Source organism: Chelonoidis abingdonii, chromosome 1 (genome assembly GCF_003597395.2).
Source record: "Chelonoidis abingdonii isolate Lonesome George chromosome 1, CheloAbing_2.0, whole genome shotgun sequence".
Classification (NCBI taxonomy): Eukaryota; Metazoa; Chordata; order Testudines; family Testudinidae; genus Chelonoidis; species Chelonoidis abingdonii.
The window spans coordinates 265,544,216-265,562,229 of NC_133769.1; the positions used below are offsets into that span (position 1 = coordinate 265,544,216).

Sequence of the window (18,014 nt, forward strand, 5' to 3'; positions counted from 1 at the left end):
TTGTGTATCTGTCTCAGTTCTCCCTCTTCAAAATGGAAATAATAGGGCTTCCCTCTCAGAGCTGTATTATGAGGGACAATATTTATAAAGATTCTGAAATAATTGTGGCCATGTGATAGACGAGCACAGGAAGTTATGTACAACCATTTTTTGAATATTGACACCATCTACTGAGTGGCATCACATTTTGGCAACTCATATGGGCATAATTCAGCATATGGACAAAGCTTGGGAGAAATGAACACCACTATTTATTTTCTATTTTGAGTCCTGGCTCTGAAGATGGGGAAGCAGAACTTCAAGGATCTGTCCGCATAGTCACTTAAAACAATGTTCCTTAATTCTGATAGCTGAGCTCTGCTGTGAGTGGGGAGAAGAAAGAGGGTGAAGCCCTGGTTCCACTGGCCTCCTGAACCTTAGAAATGCTAGGTTCCTCTTCCAGCCCCAGCCACTTACCAGTCTGAGAGACCACACAGGCCTTAGACAAGATTGTAGGATATGATGGTTAGTGGGATGATTTTTCACTTGTTTTTGTGGGTTGTGTCCCAATACTGGTTGAGAAGCAGTGGACTAGCAAATAGGCATGTGTTACAGCTAAAAATTAAAATGGTAATTTGGGGGCTACGAATCCATGACTGGATACCTGTAGGAATATTAATAGAGGAAATTAGGGAAGTTAAAGTATATTTTTTAAAAAATCACTACTCATATGGATAAAATGAATGCAATTTTTTTCATACTCATTTTTCCTATTCTTACTACAAAAATATAATCCCAGGTGATTAATATAGTGAGTGACTTTGGGGCCCAAAGTTTCAAAACATTTTTGGATATGTGATTTTGTGCATATAATCACTTGCACTCCCATGTGATAGAAATAACAGGTGAAAGCCCATTCTATTTGGAGGAATTGAGCATGCCATGGGATTTGCACATAAAAATTTGACCATTTGCATGTGCAGCTGGTAATGCATCTAAATAGATAAATGGAAATGTAAGTTATTTCAGTTGGAAAAATAAGAGAGTGACTGGATTGAGGACCCTTTAAAAATTGGCCCTTTAAATGTGCATCTTCCCAGTGACAAAATAGACCATAAAGGCTTGTATCAATAATCTACTGATTAAAGCTCACTGTATATACTCTAACACGATAGACCATAGCAGCCCCAGAGGAAGCATAATGATCAATTGTGGCAATAACCCACAAATTAAAGGTCCCTAATGGTATGCACTGATTTGATAGACTGCAAGGGCTTTGAAAGAGCCTTGCATTCTCTCATGTCAATGATCCATGGATTGAGGGCTCACATTTATATAGTACACTGTAATGCGTTTGAGGGAGCCATTAGGGTCTGTCTTGTCACTGATCCATGAATAATGGGAGCTGTTTGAGGAGTTTCATTTGTCCGCCCTGCAGTGCTTTAAGGCTGCAACTAAGTTGGCTAAAGCTTAGTAAATGTTTATGTACCTCAGGCAGTATCTTATACACTTTTATTTATGCATGGAGGAAATATAATATTGAAATCCTACTAAGGCCAAAGGAACAAATATAATTTTAAGGGGCAAATAATGTTTTCTTTCCCCTCCTCGCCTGGCACCAGATTCTGACAGTCTTCCTTGTGTTGAATAGTAACTTAATCTCTGAGTGATTCCCCTGGAGTTAATAGGGTCACTCATGGAGCAACATGTGCTAAGCAGCATGAGTAACATTACCAGAATCATGCTTCTTCCTAAGCATAGTGGGGGCAGTGTCAGGAACAATGGTGGGAGCCTATGCAGGGCATCTTCATCAAGCTAGGCTGTGTTGTGTCATAGGGGATTCACTTCATTCCAACGTACAAGGAAGATTAGGGGCAGATCAAGAGATGGGTAGGATCAGAGTCTGTATGACTCAGCTGATCCACCACTGTAGCCCTTCATGGGCTACTACAGCTTTATGGTCATGGTTTCAAAAAACATTAGAACTGATGGAAAGCTGTCCATTGCCTGCAGTGGATTTTGGCTCAAGCTGAAGTTTGTAATAGTAGCTGCAGAGCAACTCACCTTTGCTCCACAGTCAGGAGTGAAGGTGAAAGGAGGATCATGTATCTATTCCTAGCTGTGGTGGAGTTCCTCAGCAGATAATCCATCCATATTTGACTGTTCCCAGGCTTTAAGATTTGGCCCAATGACAGTGCCTCATATACAATCATGAAATTGTTGTCTTTTTCTCCTTTCTATTTAAACATCATAAAATATCATAAAAATTCAGCAGCATAAAATATCATCCAAGTTGTGACTTAATCCCATGCAAAAGCTAAGAAATTCAGAGCTAATTAAGGAATGTCTTAGAGGTAAAAGATTTCCAATAGAGCATATTTAAAAGGGTATTCTCTTCACCTTTGGTATGTCCTTAGCAGTTCTCTCCATCAAAGCTATTTGTGTTGGAATCATTTTCCTTCATTGCCACCCTCTTTGCAAAGTGATCCTGAAGTAAAATCACAACACTAAACTTGTATTATTGTAGTTGTTTCCATGGCCAAGGCTGTGAAGTCATAAATACAGGATTGTGAATTCACTGTACAATCAATCTGAAATGCAGGGTAATGAGGGAGAACAGTCCTATTCAGACACAGATATCTACAGCAGTATTAAACACAATGAAGAATACTTTTACAAGCAAGGAAAATTACTTTTTGTCCACATAGTCTATTTTCAGGGAAATCTAACTGATATCTATAACATCAGAACAGCTGAAAGTTCAACTACCCTTGGAAAAGATATTGATTGTACAGGTTACTACTACTAAGATGAAGTTTCCTTCCACATTCAGGAATTATGCCTGAACACACTTGAGTGAGATACATACTAAGTGCAAGTTAAAAAGTGACAAACAGGACAGCGAGCTCGAGGTAACTAGATCTTGCTTTGACAAGAACAGCTGTGTGGCCACCAAGTTACTTCCGCCGTGTAGCAAAGGTCTCAGAAGAGAAAGAGTAGCTAAGTGTCTCCTCAGTATGATTAGTAGAATACTTAACTCAACGTCTTCTCAGAACTACTTATCCTACATCTCTGCTCCATTTTCACCCTGTATATTAATATCTCTGTTCTGCTACTGCCTAGATGCCAAACAGCTTGGGCTCCTATTGTATGAGATGGGGTATTGTACAGACATGTAACCCTTCTGCCGCTAGTTGATGGAAGCAAAAGATGCCAGGTACAATTTTCCAGGGGTTTGCTTAAACAGTAAACACCAGCTCAAGCCCCCACCCAGAAACCTGGGGAATTATATTTGCCACCCTGAGTGCCCTTACATAAGAACAGCCATTCTGCGTCAGACCAAAGATCCATCTAGCCAAGTATGCTGTCTTCTGACAGTGGCCAAAGCCACCTGACTCAGAGGGAATGAATAGAACAGGTAATCAGCAAGTGATCCATCTCTTTTCATCCATTCTCAGCTTTTGGCAAACAGAGGCTAGGGACACTACTCCTGCCCATCCTGGATAATAGCCATTGATGGACCTATCCTCCCTCTAGTTCTTGTGAAGAAGGTGGAATGTTCTTAATGTTTTCTTTGACTAATGGGTGGGTACCTCACTTTCCCTTATGCATTTCTTGGGTATCTAGGTGGGAGGATCAGGGTGTATGATTTTTGCAGAGCCCAAGAGGGCCCCTGTGATACTGTCTGCACAGAGAACGGCCGGCACTCTGTCTCCTGGCAACTAATGGCCTGGGCTCCTCCTCTGCAAAGATGCTAACTGAAGGTGTTGGAGAACAAAGCGATCAGGTGACTTCCTGGCCCAGGAAAGAGAAAAAGGCCAGAGAGGAGGGGCTGGAGGGTCTCAGTTTGGAACTGACTGGGAAGAAGGAGGGGAGCCCAGGCAGGGCTTTGACCTCCCTGGGGCCCACAAGATGGACCTAACTGAGGGGGTCCTGTTGTCTGTACCTGCAATACCTGTCTTGGACGGTGTTTCTGTTGTCTAAATAAACCTTCTGTTTTACTGGCTGGCTGAGAGTCATGGTGAATTGCAGATAGGTGGGGGTGCAGGACCTTGTCTCCCCCAAACTCTGTGACAGAGCCCTGTTGTAGTCTTGGCCTTCACAAAATCCTCTGGCAAAGAGTTCCACAGATTGACTGTGCATTGTGTGGAGAAATATTTCCTTTTGTTTGTTTTAAACTTGCTGACTATTAATTTCACTTTGTGATCCCCTAGTTCTTGTGTTATAAGAAGGAGTACATAACACTTCTTTATTTACTTTTTCAACACCAATCATGATTTTACAGACCTCTATCATATCCCCCCTTAGTCATCTCTTTCTAAGCTCAAAAGTCCCAGTCTTATTAATCTCTCCTCATATGAAAGCTGTTCCACACCCCAATCATTTCTGTTGCCCTTTTCTGAACCTTTTCCAATTCCAATATATCTTTTTTGAGAGGAGGCGACCACATCTGCCCACAGTATTCAATATGTGGGCATTCCATGGGTTTATATAGAGACAATATGATATTTTCTGTCATATTATCTATCCCTTTCTTAATGATTCCCAACATTCTGTTCGCTTTTTTGACTGCCGCTGCACATTGAGTAGATGTTTTCAGAGAACTATCCATGACTATCCAGGTATCTTTCTTGAGCGGTAACAGCTAACTTTGACCCATCATTGTACATGTATAGTTGGGATTATGTTTTCTAGTGTGCATTACTTTGCATTTATCAACATTGAATTTCATCCACCATTTTGTTGCCCAGTAACTTAGTTTTGTGAGATCCCTTTGTAGCTCTTGGTAGTCTGCTTTGGACTTAACTGTCTTGAGTTGTTTTCTACCATCTTCAAATTGCCCTTGATGAGAGCTATCAGTACTCTACCACCTGATCAAGCTAAAATTTCAGCTTTAACTACTGGGTAGGGATGCCCACACCAAAATACTTTGGCTAGGCTGTCACCCTCTGTGTGGCTTGAGCCCAAGCTGTCTCAGCTCTACCCTAGCCTCCACTGCTCTGCCCTATCCATCGCCTCCTTGCCATCACCACTGTGCTGTGCTCCATTCCCTGAAAGCTACCACCACCTCTCTGTACTGTCTGTTAACTCAAAGCTTTCCTCAACTTCCTACAAGGAGAGTTCTGCAAGGGTGCAGCTGGTTAGGTCTCAGTGAGGTGTGGTCCAGGTGTGGGAGGCTCGGTGGGATGGTCTAAGTGCAAGGGGAGAGGCATGTTTAGTGGGGTGGAGGTTCAAGGGTGGGGGCTCAGGAGGAATTGGTGGTAGTGCAGGAGGTCAGGCTCATGGAGGGGAGGAGCTTCTGATGCATGGGTTTAGGCAGATAGGTGGGGAAGCTCCCCTACAGTGACCCCTCCCAGTGGCTGGGAAGTGATGGGGACAAGAAGTGGGGGAGTGCAGAGCTTCCTGGAGCTGAGCTAGATTCACAGAGGTGGGTCTGACCTGGCCCTGGCCCCAAGAGCAGCCCATGCAGGGGAAGAGGAAGTCCCCCTCCCCGTTTCCCTCCCCCCAGCTCAGCCAGGACTAGCAGCCGGTGCCTGGCACACAGTAGGAGCAATGGGCTGGGATGTCCCCAGCCCTGCTCTTCCCTGGCTCTGGGCACACCATGACAGTAAGCCAGAGGGACAGAGAGAGCCCATCCATGCCCCCCAAGGTATTGAATTTCATTTGCCCTCGCTGCTCCTGTCATCCAATCCAGATGCATCCTCTTGCTGTCATCTGCTGCCCCAGAAGGACGTGTGAACCAATTTTTCTGTGGGGAAAGAGAAAATCTGCAGGGGAATATTAGTTGTGAGCTTGTGCAGTGGCAAAGAATTCCCCCATGAGTAGTTATAGTAATCTAGGAGTTCACATTTGTTACTGACTTAGTGAACCCTAATTACAGAACACACCACCAGTTTTGGGTATCTTCCCTGTTTTTCACAGTTTGCCTTGAGGTAGGCACTCATAGTCATGAGTCAATCTAGTCAGCGTGACAGAGTATAGACAATCATATCCGGCTTGCACAAACAGGTCACAGTTTTCAAATACTGCTCATCTGAGTAACATATAGGTGTTGCCATAGTTAATTTTGTCAGTGACTAATATAGCAATTATAGTAAACTTATGACAACAAACATCTGTTAGAATGGTTTCTGATAAGCTAAAAGCATCTTTTGATATATTATTTTATTAATCACGGAAAACACCTAGCTTCATCAATTACAAGTGATCCCATTCTGGCCACCTGACACATTTCCCAGAGGGTCAAGAGTTAGAGCAAAAGGGCTCATGATCCATTACTCAATAACATGCTAAGGTCCAGCTAAAATTCAGCTTATTGATAACACATTAAGGTCAGCTGAAGTTCAGGGAAAAACAGAGCGGCTAATTAAGTACACGCTTATTATGATTAAAGCCTTTCATTAGCCCAAAGCAAAACACTCTAAGTTTAGATAGCACTTATAGCTAACACAGAAAGGATTTGGGGATGTTTGTCCGGGAAATCATGAAAGTGTAATATGGAAAAGAGTCATGAAAATAAATATTTACTAACATAGCGGATCCTCAAATCCTCTCCCTTCTGCCCCTGTTGTTGCTAGGGTTGCTAGGTACCCTATGTCATCATCACTCCTTCACATTACCACCAGCAATGATAACAAGGAGTTCAGAGTGAAAAATCCTCCTCCGTTTTGCTTCTGTTGCTACTAGGGAAACGAAGCCCTTCCATTAATCCCTTTCATCTCCCTCCTGACACTTTAAGTGACTTCTAAGAGCAAAGTGAAATTTTTACTCCCTCCAGTTTCTGTTGCAATCTTTTAGACTCTTACAGATATGGGGATTTTCAGGGGAGCGGTTAAAAGGCTGCAAAGAAAGATTTTTCTGCAGTTTTTTCATCTTTTTCCTTTACTTATGTGTAAACTGGAAAAATAGAGGTTTTAGAAGCTGCCTAATTGACCACATATTTTCTTTAGCTGATGCACCCAAAGCCGGCAGTCCATCTGTTTTCTTTCTTATTTAATATGTTCAATTGTTGCTGTTCATGGCTGAAGAAGAAAATATCTGCGTCCTTGATTTATTATTGTATGTGTGTGTGTTGTTACAATATCATCAAAGCGCAAAGGAAAAAACAAGGATGGAGATCCCTTAGAAAAATTATAGCACAAGAATAGTACAGAATTAGAGGGAGTTAGGCTTGGACACAGAAAATCATAGAATCATAGAATATCAGGGTTGCAAGGGACCTCAGGAGGTCATCTAGTCCAACCCCCTGGTCAGAGCAGGACCAATCCCCAACTAAATCATCCCAGCCAGGGCTTTGTCAAGCCTGAGCTTAAAAACCTCTAAGGAAGGAGATTCCACCACCTCCCTAGGTAACCCATCCCAGTGCTTCACCACCCTCCTAGTGAAAAAGTTTTTCCTAATATCTAACCTAAACCTCCCCCACTGCAACTTGAGACCATTGCTCCTTGTTCTGTCATCTGGTACCATCAGGGCTAGCTCCAAGGTTTTTGCCGCCCTAAGAGGGGGAAAAAAAAAAGCTGTGATCGTGATCGGTGCCTGCTCCACCGTGCCACTTTCTTCTTTGGCGGCAATTCGACAGTCAGTCCTTCCCCCCGAGAGGGACTGAGAGACCCATTGTCAAATTGCCGCCGAAGAGCCCGACATGCCACCCCTTTCTCTTGGCCGCCCCAAGCACCTGCTTGCTAAGCTGGTGCCTGGAGCAGGCCCTGGGTACCACTGAGAACAGTCTAGATCCATCCTCTTTGGAATCTCCTTTCAGGTAGTTGAAAGCAGCTAGCAAATCCCCCCTCATTCTTCTCTTCTGCAGACTAAACAATCCCAGTTCCCTCAGCCTGTCCTCATAAGGCATGTGCTCCAGCCCCCGAATCAGTTTTGTTGCCCTCTGCTGGACTCTTTCCAATTTTTCCACATCCGTCTTGTAGTGTAGGGACCAGAACTGGACACAGTACTCCAGATGAGGCCTCACCAGTGTCAAATAGAGGGGAATGATCAAGGCCCTCGATCTGCTGGCAATGCCCCTACTTATACAGCCAAAATGCCATTAGCCTTCTTGGCAACAAGGGCTCACTGTTGACTCATATCCAGCTTCTCATCCATTGTAATTCCTAGGTCCTTTTCTGCAGAACTGCTGCTTAGCCATTCAGTCCCTAGTCTGTAGCAGTGCATGGGATTCTTCCATCCTAAGTGCAGGACTCTGCACTTGTCCTTCTTGAACCTCATCAGGTTTCTTTTGGTCCAATCCTCTAACTTGTCTCAGTCCCTCTGTATCCTATCCCTACCTCCAGCGTATCTACCACTCCTCCCAGTTTATCTGCAAACTTGCTTAGAGTGCAGTCCACGCCATCCTCCAGATCATTAATAAAGATCACAGCTATCTGTGCTATTGACAGGGCCGGCTCCAGGCACCAGCTCAGCAATAGGTGCTTGGGGCAACCAAGGAGAAGGGGCAGCACGTCGGGTTCTTTGACAGTGGGTCCCTGGGTCCCTCTTGGAGGGAAAGACCTGCCACCAAATTCCCGCTGAAGAAGAAAGCAGTGTGGTGGAGCTGCTGCCCAAGTGCCATAGATCCGCATAGCGGCTTTTTGTTTGTTTGTTTGTTTTTTGTTTTCCACTTCGGGTGGCAAAACCCTGGAGCTGGCCCTGGCTATTGAGGGGCAACCTGAGTCTTATGGTTCTAAATTGGATACTGTAACTAATAAAATTGTCTAGATTAATAATCACATGGAAATAGTGATCCTAAAGGATATCAAGGAAAGATTTCTGGCTCTGGAAACAAAATGGTGGAAGTATTAAAATATTAATGTGTGTCCTGGCATCCTAATTAAGTCTACTATCTTTTTGTACCAAAAAAATGGAAAATCTAGAAACCTTTACTAAAATATCTAATATCCCCATTTTGTTCCTAAGACATCTGGGGGAAAGATCTCATTAATTTTATTTTGTAATTTTTGAATTCCTTGGAAGAATTTGATCCTCCCCTCTGGATATCAATATTTTATTTAATGTTTTTTTAAGGAAATCTAATCACTCAGTATTTAAATAAACCCAGCTTGTCCTCAGGTAACCACAGGGCCGCCCGGGGGCGAAGGGGAAGTGGGGCAATTTGCCCCAGGCCCCGGGCCCCACAGGGGCCCCTCACAAGAATATAGTATTCTATAATATTGCAACTTTTTTATGGAAGGGTCCCCCGAAATTGCTTTGTTCCAGGCCCCCTCAATCCTCTGGGCAGCCCTGGATAACCACATCCTTTTTAAAAAGTATACCAGAGGATTGGAGATAGTTAGAAAAAGAAGTGATACACACACCACAAAATTCAGATGTGTATCTCCACCCATTGATTAAGCAGCTATGTTGTATTGCTATAATGTGAAATTTGCTGTTGCAGGTTTTTTCACTTCTGTCTTGTTTCCTGCTGTGTCTAGATTAATTAAAGAACAGTATGAGTTTCAAAAATATCTCTGTAATTTAGGAGCATAAGTCTCATTGAGAGTTCGAATGGGATACTATGTTCCTTAGTCACTTACTTACACACTTCGGAAATTTCTATCTCAAAATCAGTCTATCTTTTTTTTGACAATGCTGATAAAAAAGCTTTTTTCTTGTTTTTCAAATTAAAAATAAGGATTCTGTCTGTCAGGGTAATAGTTCAGACAGAAAAATGAGCTGAATTTTAAAAGTATCAAAAATATTATAGAAAAAATAAACTAAGTGACTGAGGGGGGAAGATACTTAAAATATGGTAGAAAGATGAGTAAAAACAAAAGGAAACAGAGAAAGTCGATGTTCCCTATTATTATTAAAGGCTGAAAAAATGTTACAATAATTTTATTTCAAATAAATTTATATACAGTGGTCTCTATTTAAAAAGTATCTATCTTAATTAAGTTAAATTAATCTAACTACTGTTATGCTCTAGGACCCCATTCCTAAAGAGGGAGGCTACACATATGCTGTCCTATGGCCTTACTTCAGTGGGATTCTGTGCCAGAGTAAGGGTTTATCTACACATGCAGTGGTACAGCTGCACCGCAGTAGCGCTTAGTGATGACACCGCCTATGCCAACAGGAGAGCTTTTCTAATTGACGTGAGTACTTCACCTCCCCAAGAGGCAGCAGTTGTGTCATTGGGAGATTTTCTACACTCCGGAGTGACATAGTTATAGTGACATACGTGTGTAGCGTAGACCGCCCTGAGTCTCTGTCTGCACTAATGCCTTTAGCAGGATCAGGATCATTAGTTCACCAAGTGAAAAAGAAACCACTATATTTACACCAATGCTAGAGTGATCAAAATTTGGGTGGGATGAGGAATCGTGATTTTTTTTTAAGCCCCCAAAAAATCAAAATTTGAAATATCAAAAATTTACAATCTGATAATGTTCAACCACATAACCACCCTATTACTGCTAAATTCCTGGGGTGACCTGGTTTATGGCTTGTGCTATGTTTACATTGTAATGTGCCTTTCATGTGTAACAATCACCAATTGGTATTCATCAACATATATTTAGCAGCTCCAGATAAGTGAGCATCTATGCACAGACAGGAGGACAGAAGTTGAAAAGGAGAAGGAAGGGAGTATATCTTTTACTTTAAAGGATGGCAATGGGCCATTATGTGCCAATGTCTGATTTAGTTCGGTTTTTGATCACCTGCAAATGCCAGCGCCATAGAACTAGAGTTTGGGCTTTAAAAGAACATTCTGCACAAGTAGTTCTGCCTTTTTAGAAATAAGGTTGATTTTCCTCATATTTGTACGTGAAGAGCCATGAATAAATTTGCAGCATGATGCACAAGACACTATACTCCCAAACAATTACTGTTATTGGCCATTGTCTTTTCCATTCACTGCACAGAAAATCTACCCCTTGAGTGTAGCCTTTCTCCCGTCTCTTAAGTGTGTGGAGAAGAGGTATCAGCAGAGATTGTGAAAGGAGCAGCTCTGAGGGCATCAGAAGAGACAGCAAGAAAGAATGGGCTGAGGTAGCACTCCCTTGGTATGAACTGAACTCTGTTCTCATTTACTACTTGTTGGCGCAGGTAGCTCCTTTGTTCCACAGTGAAGTGGAAAACATAATCGTTTTTAAAACTTACGCAGTCATATTATAGGGTTAAAAAAACCTGAGATTTTTCTGGCCATCATAGAATTCATATTATTTTATAATAAATAAAGCTTTTAGGCAGTGGCTAGGAGCCGATAAGTATTTTTATTAATAAATACCTTGCAGTTCTATGTATGCAGATACCGTATGATCTCCTATCAAAATTCCTTTTAATTCACCATTGGTTAATGTTCCATAAAAAATTAAAGGTTACTCAACAATAAAAGAATTATAGTTCACTGCATAGAAAAAATGAGTTGGGAGTACAGTTTCTTGATGAGTTAATAATAGCAAAACATTAACTTCCCCAAGGTCTTTGGCAGCTCTGAAAGCAGCCCCCATTGAATGATGTCAGTTTATAAAAATACATTTTGAATATGTACTTTGTATGTTCTTTTTTTTCAAAGTTTGGATTTCCTGCTTAAACAAAGAAGCCCAAAGTTCAGGTGTACTGACACAATGTAGCGCTTCCTTATCTACAGTTCACCAGCCTCAAGTCAGATGTAGGTCCCAATCTGGCAACCTTTACTCATATGTGTAATCCTTATTTTTATGAGTAAGAACAGTGAAATTTACCATCAATATGGTAATTTGCAAGAGTCAGAAATACTCACCTGAGTAAAGGCTGCAGGATAGGGCACGTAAATCCTCACCATTTTCATCTGCAAAATAGTACAAGAAGTAGATGGCTTTTGTAAAATGAGTGAGTATACTTATTGCATTACAGTCTGGACTATTGAACAGCTGCATGTCCTCAATTCTCCAGCTTGGGGTGCCTTTCGCTCAGCTTCGCTGTGAGAACAACCACTCCTGGCCTACTCTCAGGGTATGTCTACACTATGAAATTAGGTCGATTTTATAGAAGTTGATTTTTAGAAATCAATTTTATACAGTCAATTGCGTATGTCCCCACTAAGCACATTAAGTCAGTGGAATGCATCCTCACTACCTTGGCTAGCACTGACTTACAGAGCGGTGCACTGTGGGTAGCTATGCCACAGTTCCTGCAGTCTCTGCTACCCATTGGAATTCTGGGTTAAGCTCCCAATGCCTGATGGAGCAAAAACATTATTGTGGGTGGTTTTGGGTACATGTTGTCAGTCGCCCTTCCCTCCGTGAAAGCAATGGCAGAGAATTATTTCATGTCTTTTTTCCTGGGTTACCTGTGTAGACGCCATTCCACGGCAAGCATGGAGCCCGCTCAGCTCACCATCACCGCTGCTGTTGTGAGCATTGTAAACACCTCGCACATATCCTGGAGCATATGCAGAACTGGCCTAATAGATGCCAGCATGAGGAGGATTTTGATGAGGATATGGACACAGACATTCCTGAAAGCACGGGCTGTGGCAATTTGGTCATCATGGCAGCAGTGGGGCTGGTTGATACAATGGAATGCCGATTCTGGGCCAGGAAAACAAGCACTGACCGGTGGGACCGCATAGTGTTGCAGGTATGGGATGATTCACAGTGGCTGCGAAACTTTCACATACATAAGGCCACTGTTTTGGGACCAGCTCTGTTCAATATCTTCATCAACGATTTAGATGTTGGCATAGAAAGTACGCTTATTAAGTTTGCGGATGATACCAAACTGGGAGGGATTGCAACTGCTTTGGAGGACAGGTTAAATTCAAATGATCTAGCAAATTGGAGAATGGTTGAGTAACCGATGAAGTTCATAAGACAAAGCAAGTGCTCCACTTAGAAGGAACAATGCATTTTCACACATACGAATGGGAGAGACGTAGGAAGGAGTCCTGCAAAAGAGCATCTAGGGTCATAGTGGACCACAGCTACATATGATCAACAGTGTGTATCTTTGCAACAAAGCAAATGGTTGATCTGGGTGCATTAACAGTGTGTTGTAAACAAGCACGAAGTCATCTTGCTCTCGCATCTGCGGCGTTAGCCAATGGAGTATTGGCTCACTTCTGGCACCGCATTCAAGAACGAGTGAGAATGGGAGCAGGTCAGAGCAAAAGACAATAATTAGAGTCTGCGACATGACTACGAAGAGTGAAAGAACTGTGGTTATTTAGTTTGAGAAAGAGCAAATGAGAGGGACTGTTAGCAGTTTAAGTATCTAAAGAGTTCACAAGGAGAGTGAGAAACTTGTTCACCTTAGCCTCTAATCGTAAACAAGAATGGTGCTTAAACTGCACAAGGGAAGTAGGTTTAGACATAGGAAAAGTATCCCTAACTGTCAGGTGTAGTAAACACTGGAAGTAATGGCCTAGGGAGGTTGTGGAATCTCCATCTCTGGAGATATTTAAGAGTAGGTTAGATAAATGTCTATCAGGGATGATCTAGACAGTATTTGGTCCTGCCATGAGGGCAGGGGACTGGACTCGATGACCTCTCGAGGTCCCTTCCAGTCCTAGAGTATATGAATCTATGAATCTATGTCCTGGAACTCTGTGAATTGCTTTCCCCTATCTTGATGCACAGGAATACCAAGGTGGGAGCTACCCTGACAGTTGAGAAGCGAGTGGCGATAGCCCTGTGAAAGCTTGCAACACCTGACTGCTACTGGTCAGTCAGGAATCAATTTGCAGTGGGCAAGTCTACCGTGGGGTCTGCTGTGATCCATATAGCCAATGCAATCATTGATGATCTGTTATCAAGGGTAGTGACTCTTGGAAATGTGCAGGTCACACTGGATAGCTTTGCTGCAATGCGGTTCTCTAACTGTGGTGGGGCGATAGACAAAATGCATATCCTCATCTTGGCACCAGACCACCTTGCCAACCAGTCCATGAACCTCAAGGGTTACTTCTCAACAGTGCTGCAAGCACTGGTGGATCACAATGGACGTTTCAATGACATCAACGTGGGATGGCCGGGAAAGGTGCATGATGCTCACATATTTAGAAACTCTGGGCTATCTGAGCAGCTGCAAGAAGGGTCTTACTTCCCAGACCAGAAAATTACCGTTGGGGATGTTGAAATGCCAATAGTTATCCTTGGGGACCCAGCCTATCCCTTGCTCCCATGGCACATGAAGCCATACACAGGCAACCTGGACAGTAGTAAGGAGCAATTCAACTATAGGCTGAGCAAGTGCAGAATGGTAGTAGAAAGTGCCTTTGAACATTTTAAAAGGTCACTGGTGCTGTTTCTTGATTAGGTCAGACCTCAGCGCAACCAACATTACCATTGTTATTGCTGCTTGCTGTGTGCTCTATAATATCCTTGTGAGTAAGGGGAAGATGTTTATGGCAGGGTGGAAGGCTGAGGCAAATCTCCTGGCATCCGATTTTGAGCAGCCAGACCCCAGGGCAATTAGAAGAGCACAACAAGGTGTGCTTCACATCAGAGAGGCTTTGAAAACTAGTTTCATGACTGGTGAGGCTTCGGTGTGACAGTTGTGTGGGTTTCTCCTTGATGTAAATCTGACCCCTTTGTTGATTTTAATTCCCTGTAAGCCAACCACCCTCCCCACTTCGAAAGAAAGTAACTATTGTTTTGAAACCATGGATTCTTTCTTTATTAATTAAAAAAATGAGATAATGGACAAGGTAGACTAGGTGGGGTGGGGGAGGAATGAAGGACAAGGCCACATTGTTTACTGTAGCCACACTAAAAATCAAACTGTTTGAAAAACCTTCTGTTGCTTGGGCCATCCTCTGGAGTGGAGTGGCTGGGTGCCCAGAGCCTCCCCCACAGCATTCTTGGGCATCTGGGTGAGGCAGATATAGTACTTGGGAGGAGGGCATGCTGTTATACAGTGGATGTAGCGGGGGTCTGTGCCCTTGTTGGCTTTCCTGCAGCTCCAACACATGCTTCATCATGTCCGTTTGCTCCCCCATTAGCCTTAGCATCGCGTCCTGCCTCCGTTCTTCGTGTTCACTTAATTCTTTTCTGGCCTCTGTCACTGAATGCCTCCATGTATTAAATTGTGCCCTATCAGTGAGGGAGGACTTCATGAGCTCGGAAAACATGTCATCGCGAGTGCGTTTTTTTCATCTTGTAAACTGCAATAACCTCAGGGACGGAGATGATAGGGGGAGCATAGAAACATTTGCACCTGGGGGGAGATAAAAAGGGAGAGTAAAATTTAAGATGATACATTTCTGAGAAAAAAGGGAGACTCTTTCACAGTGATTCAAGCAATTCACAGCAGACAGCACATGTGCTTTAGGCACAAGGTCACATTTTGCCTTTTATATTGAGTGCCTGCAGGTATGGTGACACATCACACATGGCCAGGCAACAGAATTTGGCTTCCAGGCAGCCATGGTAAGCCATTTAGTACGTGGGGTTGGCTTCTTATGCCTTCATAACATGTGGGAATATTTTCAAACTGCAGCACTCTCCTTTCCTAGAGCAAGCAATGCGTTGGGTTTCACATTTAAAAGAAGGGGTTGTGGTTTTTGGGTGGATGTGCATTACACACCTACCTCCACCTCACTACATGGCTATTATCTGAGATGATCTCTTCGCCCCTCCCTCCTTCTCCCCCTCCCAACCCCCCCGCCATGTGGCTATTCTCTGGGATGATCCCTTTTAGCCAAGCACAAACAGCCCAGCATGAACAGAGTCCTTTTACTGTTCCCTTATAACAATTCCCCTATTTCAGTCAGGTGACCATGAATGATATCACTCTACTGAGGCTAACACAGAAAGATACAGACCAAATGTTGCTTGAATACGACCAAAACCCAGGACCATTCGCTGCCACGCTTTGTGTTGCAATGATTCCAGACTACTTGCTACTGGCTTGGTGTGGTAAAGTGTCCTACCATGGAGAATGAAATAAGGCAGCCCTCCCCAGAAACCTTCTGCAAAGGCTTTCAGAGTACCTCCAGGAGAGCTTCATGGATATGTCCCTGGAGGATTCCCATTCCATCCCCAGACATGTAAACAGACTTTTCCAGTAGCTGCACGGGCCGTAAATGCATCTCAATTCTTCAGAGCAAATCAAACATTAAAAACTATTGCTTTTAAGCCCTGTACCGTAGGTACAAATGTGCACTCACCAGAGCTGCCTTCTCTGGCTTCAGGGTTGATGATCCCGCCTTGGGAGGGTATTGTCTCCCAGATGATGAAAAGGTCCTGGTTGCCAGGGAGAATGGATTCACTGCTTGCCTGCTGTGCATTCTCCCCCTCCTCCTCTTCCTCATCCACAAAATCCTCCTCCCTGTTGCGTGAGACTCCCCCTTTGCAGGTGTTCATGCACAGTGGTGGGATAGTGGTAAGGTCCCTCCCCTAGAATGCCATATAGCTGATCATAGAAGCGGCATGTATGGGGATCTGACCCGGAGCGACTGTTTGTCTCCTTTGTCTTTTGCTAGGCTTGTCTGAACTCCTTAACTTTCATACAGCACTGCTGTGTGTCCCTGTTATAGCCTCCGTCCAACATGCTCTGTGCGTTTTTGTCAAATATATTAGCATTTCTTCTTTTTGGTCGGAGTTCGGCCTGCACAGATGTTTCTCCCCATACAGCAATCAGATCCAGTGTCTCCCTTTTGGTCCATGCTGGAGCTCGTTTGCGATTCTGGGTGGACTGCATGGTCAACTATGCTGCTGAGTGCTGCTGAGTTCGCCACAATGACTAAACAGGAAATGAAATTCAAAAGTTCCTGAGGCTTTTCCTGGCTAGTGCATCGGAGTTCAAAGTGCTGTCCAGAGCGGTCACAATGGAGCACTCAGGGATAGCTCCCGGAGACCAATACCGTCGATTTGCATATGCACTACCCCAAATTCGACTTAGCAAAATCGTCGGGGAGGAGTACAGAAGTCAATTTTAAGAGCCCTATAGGGTGACGGAATGAGGTTAGTTGTGTGGACGCAATCATTTTTAAATCAACCTAACATGGCTAAATTCGATCTAACCCCATCATGTAGACCAGGCCTCACGCAGCCTCTAGCATGTAAATTACTCCTAGCTGAGTTATCCGAGTACTCTTAGCCAGCCTCTCCTGAATTATATTGCAGAGTGATACCAGTAAATTCCTTGTCCCAGACTTGTCCTTAGAAGTGTGTGTCTTGTACTGCCCAGCTCTTTCCTTTTGGGCAATACAAGCTCATAGAAAGTCCATCATTTTATTAACAGAAAATGATATGCACAAATCCTGTTATCTCAATTGTAAGTTTCCAAATACTTTAGTCCAAACATACTGGTTTCAGTAAAACAATAAAACAACTTATTAACTACAGAAAGAGAGATTTTAAGTAAATACAAGTACTGAGGCATAAAAGTCAGAATTAGTTACAAAGAAAAAGTAAAATGCAAACTAATACACAACTTAAGCTAAGTGAATTCAGAGCAAAATGTCTTTCTCACCACATGCTTTTCCAGTGTTACTGGCTGGATACATTTCAGGCATGACTCCTTCCCCTAGCTCAAAGCTGTCTTTCTTATTCAAGTGTTGCTGATGCCATGAGCAGAAAGAAAGGAAGGAAGATATGATTTTGGGGCCTCTGTTCCCCTTTTCTTATAAAAACAATGAGGAGTCTGGTGGCACCTTAAAGACTAACATATTTATGTGGGCATAAGCTTTTGTGCACATGCATCTGAAGAAGTGGGGTTTTTTAACCATGAAAGCTTATGCCCAAATACATTTGTTAGTCTTTAAGGTGCCACTGGATTCCTCGCTGTTTTTGTCGATACAGACTAACACGGCTATCCTCTGATCCTTTTCTTATAGTTATCCTTTTCTTTTGAAAGTCATCTCCTGCTGGATTCAGGAGACAGGATGTATGTGGGGATGGGAACTTGCAACTTTTCCTTAGCCAAGATGTAAATTTCTCACTCACACTCTTTCCTGCCAAAGAATGGCCGCTTAACCAAGTGATAGTCCATTCGATGTTGTTGACACCTGTCATGGTATAATTCCCCACTCTGAACCTTAGCGTCCAAAAGATGGGGTACCAGCATGAATTCCTCTAAGCTCAATTACCAGCTTAGTACTTGTAGCGCTGCCACCA

The 18,014-nt window shown here is 43.2% G+C and overlaps 1 pseudogene; it reads right to left on the reverse strand.

Annotated features, from left to right (window-relative positions):
* Nucleotides 1-621: 621 nt before the first annotated feature.
* On the reverse strand, nucleotides 622-16,596 carry LOC142046115 (uncharacterized; annotated as a pseudogene).
* Nucleotides 16,597-18,014: the final 1,418 nt, after the last annotated feature.